Here is a 6,000-nt window from a genome sequence, read left to right as displayed (position 1 = left end):
GGAAAATCAGTCTACAGTGCCTTTGTCTCTTCATCCAAATACATGTCCTCAGAGTGAGAAAAAATAGAAGCAAACATCCCCACAGCAAAGGGGTGAGTGGAAGAAAATGGTAAAATATGAGTTTAAAGCCTAGGTTCCAGTTCCTGCTTTCTGGACTTCCTTTGACTTTGCATGCAAGTTATTTAGGAGAAAACCTAAAAAATGTACTTAAGATTCCAAAAATGAACTACAGCCCATGGCTAGAATACACCCTGAGAATCCTTCCTGTCTTGGGAGATCAAATCTCTGTTTTGTTTTGTTTTGTTTGTTTGCTTGCTTGCTTGGTTGTTTTTGTTGTTGGTGGTGTTTTGTGTTTTGTGCTTTTTAATTATTATTTTGAGGTCTTTTTTCATGTCCCAGATTTTTTTTCTCATCCCCACTCTAGCAGCTCGGTTTCCAGATGAACATTTAGGTGGAGGCACAGGCAGCACCTGTGAGAAGGATCACCACCTGTAAGGATCTCCCTACAGTATGTCCTGACATCCATGAGAAGAAGTTTTGGCCACCGTGGCTGCCCTACATGACTGCTAGGTGCTGCCCGTTGCATGCACAGATCTTCACAACCTCTTCCCTGCTGGATTTCTAGCAAGACTGCTGCATCCGCAGTGCATTTTCTACCCATCGCTAATGAGCTCTGTGCTGACAATGCTGCCTGTAACTTCTTACAGCTTCAAACCCACTGTTTTATAGCTGGAAATATGCTGCTTCCTCCCATTCCATCAGTAAAGACCATGCATTTCATTTTGTTTGATGGTAGTTCCTGCTGCAGAGAAAATGTTACTTCCCATCTACAACTCTGCTTTACATTACTTCCTCTCACCAGCTCTGCTCCTACACCCCAAAGCCTGCTTCTATAAAGACTAAAAAGAATCTGCTCCAAAGATAAAGTTGTGAAACCAAAGAAAATCTGCAGTTAATTAAAAATGGTGAGAATTAAGCACAGAGCAAATGTGAATACAAAGTTCGGATCAGCTTGATCCCCAGCGTGACGATGCATTTTATTTTACCCATTTAGCAGAAGAGAGATTTTTGTCTTCACACAGGCTATGGAGACATGGCTGGAAAACTTCCACTGTCTTTAATTAAAACAGTGTGATTACATTTTCCTTTCTTCTTCCTATGTAGACCCTGAGTCAGTGTGCAGAATTAGGTACAGGTGGTCTGAGTGCTGCACTAATTTTGTTCTGTTACACTGGGACCAGACCCAACACCCTCATACCCTGTCCTTGAACTGCCCAAGGCTCTCTATAAGAGCAGCAGCATCCCACCACACTGGGGCTGCCTCATTTGCTGCAGTAGACATCAGCTCTTCTAAGCCGGCTGCATCTGAATTCCTCATATGCATTTTAGGACATCTACAGCTGGTATAAGAAAAGCTTGATGCCACGTCAAACATATCAAATATGAAGATGGAGATATTGATTGCAAAGCCAAGACCAACATGTTGTGTTTCAGTTTGGCTTGGAAGAGGAAGATGACAAGGTCTGCATTCCCTGCAGGATGGCTTCATATTTGTTGCTTTTGATGGATTTTGGGCCTTACTGAGTCTGGTTTGGGAACTGTGAGCAAGCGTGGGGAGGGTGGATTTGGTTTTGCTTCATGGCTGCAATAGCTGAGACAATGACCTGGCCCACAGGAGTGAAATGGGCAGATTCAGCACAAGGGAATGTGTGGAAAATAATCCTCTTCCCAGATCCCCTGGCTCTGGATAACCCACAGGACTGAAAGAAGAGCAGCCCCTGCACCCAGCATGTGAAATTCAGTAGGTCCATGTGGCTCAGGTTGGATGTTTTATCCTTCCTTACACTCACCTGCATAAGTGTGCAGGGGTTGTGAAGGCTCCTGGCACATGTGAAACACCTCATTAGTGTTGCTGATGTCTTCTGCCTCGGGCTGTACCTCAGCAAGTTGGGTATTTGCTGTCTGTGCTTGCCCAAGCCTTCAGGCATGTTGGGGCACATCGGGGTATGTTAACCTCCAGGTCTGGCACCTTCAGGATTTCCATTTGAATATGTGCACTCACCTGGAAGCTGCGAGGCCTGGGCCTGGGCCCTGCTCATTCATTTTCTGTTAAATTGGATAAAAACACAAAATAAGCCCCTGAATCATGCTTTGCCATGAAGGCTTCCCCTTCGCTTTGGTGTCGGTGCCACCAAGCTTCAAATTGTCTGATCTTGGTTGTGCCTTGGTCCAGGCCAGGGTGCAGGCCTTTGGGGGGCTTCAGCCACTGCTGACACCTTGGTGACAGGATTGGTGCTGAGGGGGATATTGAACTGCATTTTCTCACTTCACACAGCCTACGTGTACGTAGTCATATGCTAAATGTTTTTTCACTTCACAAGGCCCATGTGTGCATAATTATGTGATAAGCAGTATATTAAGCCATACATTAAAAACAGACATTGTCACTAAGATGGCAGTATTGGCTGGCTCCACCTTGATGGCTATTTTTTAAGAGATCTATGACTATGAATTTTGTCATTAATTATTACATTAATATTTGCTTAAATTTTCTTGTATAATAATTTGTTTTACTTTTTATTATTCTGGTTATTTATTCTACTTTGATCTATTATTTATTTGCCATTTAATTTCCCACTTTCTGATTTTCTGGGATGTCACCTGGAGCAAAATCCCATGCAAATAGCTACCATACATGTCTACAGGCAACACACACAGTGAATAAGTTGCGTACATTCCCATACCAGTTGTGCCCAGTGCCTGCTCTGAATGGAAGTACTTAGTGGTGCCTGGGAAACCATCCCAGACCAGTGGGGCAAATGTTATAGTAACGGCCCCAGAGAGGGGGTATCATTGTTGCCTTGTGGAAGTAAGAAGGGATATATGTAAATCTGGGGTCTGGATGGATAACGTAGCCTCGTGAGGTACACTGGCAGATGCTCAGGACCTTGTCCATCAGACAGTCCTGTTTTCTCCCTGCTCTGCTGACAGATCTGATCTAACCACCTAACCGAAGACATCTGTCATGGGGGCTTTAAGGACGATTTACTCTTCATGATTTCCGGGTGGACATTGGGTTTCCATCCCCACAGGGTGAGGTAGCACGTGTGTGGCCACAGGATGGACTTCCCTGGTGACAGGAGGATACAAACACACGCAATGCTTCCTGGCAGAGACTTTTAGCAAGTGGCACCACTTGACCCATCATATTGCACCCTAATACCCAGCTGTGGTACAAAGCCAGCAATGCCACCAGTAGCCAGCACCAGCAGGATCCCTAAGACCAGGCCAGCAAAGCTGGTTAAGGAGTCTTGTCTGAGTCTATGCAGCTGAAGGACTCATAATTATTCATTAAAATTTAGGTGGACTTTCCACTGAAATAACAAACCTGATATAAAAATATCCTCATCAGACTCCAGCTTTGGAGATGGTGATGGTAAAAAAAATCAGGAGAAATATTCAGAAAAAAAATAAAATGTTTTTCAGCTGCAGACAGCCTCAGAGATGGTTGACGGTTTGGAAACATTTTTTTTCATGCACTGAAGCAGAGACAGGGACCAGCATGGAAACTTTCAACTAGAAAAGCGTAATACAGCTACTGAAAATGTTATAAAATCAGAGCTGTGTCACCCTCTTAGCAAGCAGTACAGGTTCCGGCTCCAATTATATGATCCATTTCTTGAGGCAGGAATTAGGTCTTCATCATCTGCTCATGGGGAGCAAAATGGAGCCCTCATGTTGTGCATGTGAAGAAAAATAGATTGTAAACCTAAAACTAGCCTGAGTCACCATCATAGACACAAGAAAAGAGAGATTGAATTAGAAGATATTTTCTTTTACTACAGAAAATGTTTTCCTTGCTGCCAGCTTCCAACTAACACTCTGTAGCTATTGGTACTTATTGCAATTTCTAACATATCTAAACCAAATAATTTTAAGATAGTGTAGCTTATGATCTGTTTTTCTCCAGCAAGAGCTGCTTTTCCTGGCATCAAGAAATAGGAAAAATAATTTATTGACAACAGTCTGTGACATTTCCTCCTCCTTATCTCCTGAGGCCAAGTCTCCAGCTAGCAGGGTATTTCAGAAATAATCTTAAAAGTAATATGAAAAAGAAGAGACTAAAACAGCTGCCCCATTCCCATGGAAATGCATGGGAACAGATCAAGCGAGCACCCCTTTGCGATGCAGGCATGTGTTTGTCCTCGGAGAGCATGCAGAGATCAGGCATCTCATCCCCTCTGTAGTCTGCTGGGGTGCTACTGGCATGGCAGATTAAGTCCCTTTTGCCCCAGAGGTTTTTCTCTGGGCAGAAGAAGTGAAATAGTATTGTTAACCTGGTGCTCTGTGCTTTCTGCCTCCCCTGGTGCAGCTCTGTGTGATGTTCCCCTCTGTCCTCTTCCCAAGCCACCAGAGCCCCAGGCCCCAGATGGGCACCTCTGTCCATCAGGCTTATTTCCTCCTGGGGGAGAAAGAGCTGAAGGAATGGGCCATGAAGGTTCAATGACCCCAAATAATTGTTGATGGGGCTGCTGCTCCCCTCTTCCTCTGCTAAGTCACAACACAACCCACCAGATCTCTTGCTGTTCTGCAGCAAGCTAATGAAATACCTCAAATGCAATTTTCCTGCCCTTTCTGTGCCTTTCTCATACCCATGAAGCAGATTTACTCTTTAATATGAGCAATTTGAGCAATTTGAGCATCCAGCTCTTTAAAGACCTGCTTGTAGCTGCTGCCAGGGAGGCTGCGGGCAGAGAGGACAATCCTGAGCACGCAGGCTCCAGCACACTGACTCAGCTAAGCAAAGCCCTGGCGAAAGCAAACATTTCCTTTGGAGCCTGAGCAACATGTGCATGGGGCAGGGGAGCAGAGAAAATGACAGGGCTGATACTTATAAACATCAGAGAGAGGATTTGATGGAGTTCTGTAAATTTAGGGTTTGGATTGTGGCCTATCTGCTAGAGTAAACAAGAACAGAATAGGAAAAGAAAAGAAGTGTCAAAAATCCTCTCCGCTCTCCAAAGAGTGTGTCTAGCCTGCAGGGGCATGCTGAGAAACCCACGCCAAACTGTGGATTTGGGTTTTATACAAACCAGTTCCTTCTCTTGACCCAGAATCTTGACAGATTTTGAAATGCTGTATCTGTTTTGATATTCTGGAACAGGCTCCCCAGGAACGTGGTCACAGCACCAAGCCTGATGGAGTTCAAGAAGTGGTTGGACAAAACTCTCAGAGATATGGTTTGATTTTGGAGTGCTCCTGTGTGGAGCCAGGAGTTGGACTTGATGATCCTTGTGGGTCCTTTCCAACTCAGGATATTCAGTGGTTCTGTGAGTCTGCCTGTGGTGCCTACTTTGGCATCTCAGTTGTCTGTCTGGGATGAAGACTCAAGAGAGGCTCAAGAAGTCTCCATAAGGGCATTCATTGCAGTTTTAGCCATGAAGCACTGCAAAGGCTTGACTGGGCATGCAAGCATTGCAAAAATGAAATATTTCAAAGGCCTCCTGCTGATTTTTGTTTGGGGGATGGAGGTGAGGGGTGGGGGTCATAAGGATTTATGCCAAATTTCATCGTGACTCCAAAGCATGGGTGTGTGCCAAAGAAAACACCACTTCTCTGGTTGTATTTTAACATTGCAAAACAATTACTTCCACCACCACCTTGTTCTGAGAAATGGCTCCTTGTTTGTGGAAAATCTTAGTAAAAAGAAGATTTTTTGCAGCAAGCAATTGCTAAGAAGAAACCCCCAACAGTGTCATGATGCCACCAAGCCCATAGAATGGAAAACCAACCAAATCTTGGACCACTAAGAGGTGGTTCCTTGGAAAGGAGGCATTGCTCCTGCCCCGCTACATCTATATTTTGCCTACCTCCTGAAGTGTGAGCTCCAGGGAAATCACTGCCGGGGTGACTTGGCCATGTTCCCCTGAGAGTCAAGGCGATCAGAGCCAACAAACCCTCCAAGCACACCACCACGTACTTTGGAACAGGCTGTCCCAC

This window comes from Anas acuta, chromosome 1 (genome assembly GCF_963932015.1).
Source record: "Anas acuta chromosome 1, bAnaAcu1.1, whole genome shotgun sequence".
NCBI lineage: Eukaryota > Metazoa > Chordata > Aves > Anseriformes > Anatidae > Anas > Anas acuta.
Note: the sequence above shows the minus strand (reverse complement) of the source record.